The sequence below is a fragment of the Theobroma umbraticum genome, unplaced genomic scaffold (assembly GCF_002168275.2).
Source record: "Theobroma umbraticum cultivar Fairchild unplaced genomic scaffold, ASM216827v3 scaffold_81.0, whole genome shotgun sequence".
NCBI lineage: Eukaryota > Viridiplantae > Streptophyta > Magnoliopsida > Malvales > Malvaceae > Theobroma > Theobroma umbraticum.
In genome coordinates, this window is record NW_018397268.1 from 6,213,447 (window position 1) to 6,214,022 (window position 576).

Consider the following 576-nt stretch of genomic DNA (forward strand, 5'->3'; position numbering starts at 1 on the left):
ATGAGATGTTTTACGTGGTCGTACACTTGATTTCTTTACATGCCACATAATTTGAGAGCGTGCATACTTTATATCGTTAACCATATTTGTATGGCATACAATGTTTTCAATGTTTGAACTTGGTTTCGTAACATTATTTCAGCACCGTTTTGCTAAGTGAAAATATTATTATGATTTACATCATTATTTTTACAAGGGACAAATAGCTTACTTATGATTTGGTATTTTAAGACTGTGATTTGATATTCAGGTTTTACTATTTAACTTATCTACCTTACGCTTGATTCCTTTCCATGCCTTACTTACGAAGCCGATGATCACTGAGTCTGTGAGACTCACCCCCCTCATATTTCCCTTTTACAGATAGTGATCAGACTAACGTGATTTCATTGGCATTTCAGCCCACCGCGGATAGCTAAAGGCATTCCAAGTCGTTTTACTGCTAGAGGTCGAGTCTTCATAGAGTAATTTGTTATGAAATTAGACAATTATGTCAATGCAAGTGTACATTTGGAGATTATAAATTTGTTAGCTTTAAAATTATTATAGTTTTGATTATGACAAAATGATCAAATT

At 33.3% G+C, this 576-nt stretch overlaps 1 long non-coding RNA gene across 1 annotated transcript in view; it reads left to right on the plus strand.

Annotated features, from left to right (window-relative positions):
• LOC110425577 (uncharacterized) overlaps window positions 1-564 on the plus strand; it is a 2,062-nt gene extending 1,498 nt beyond the window's left edge. Inside the window, exon 4 of the long non-coding RNA XR_002446030.2 lies at window positions 364-564. This is a non-coding gene — a long non-coding RNA (uncharacterized LOC110425577). The remainder of the gene's footprint in view (window positions 1-363) is intronic.
• The last annotated feature ends 12 nt before the right edge of the window (window positions 565-576 follow it).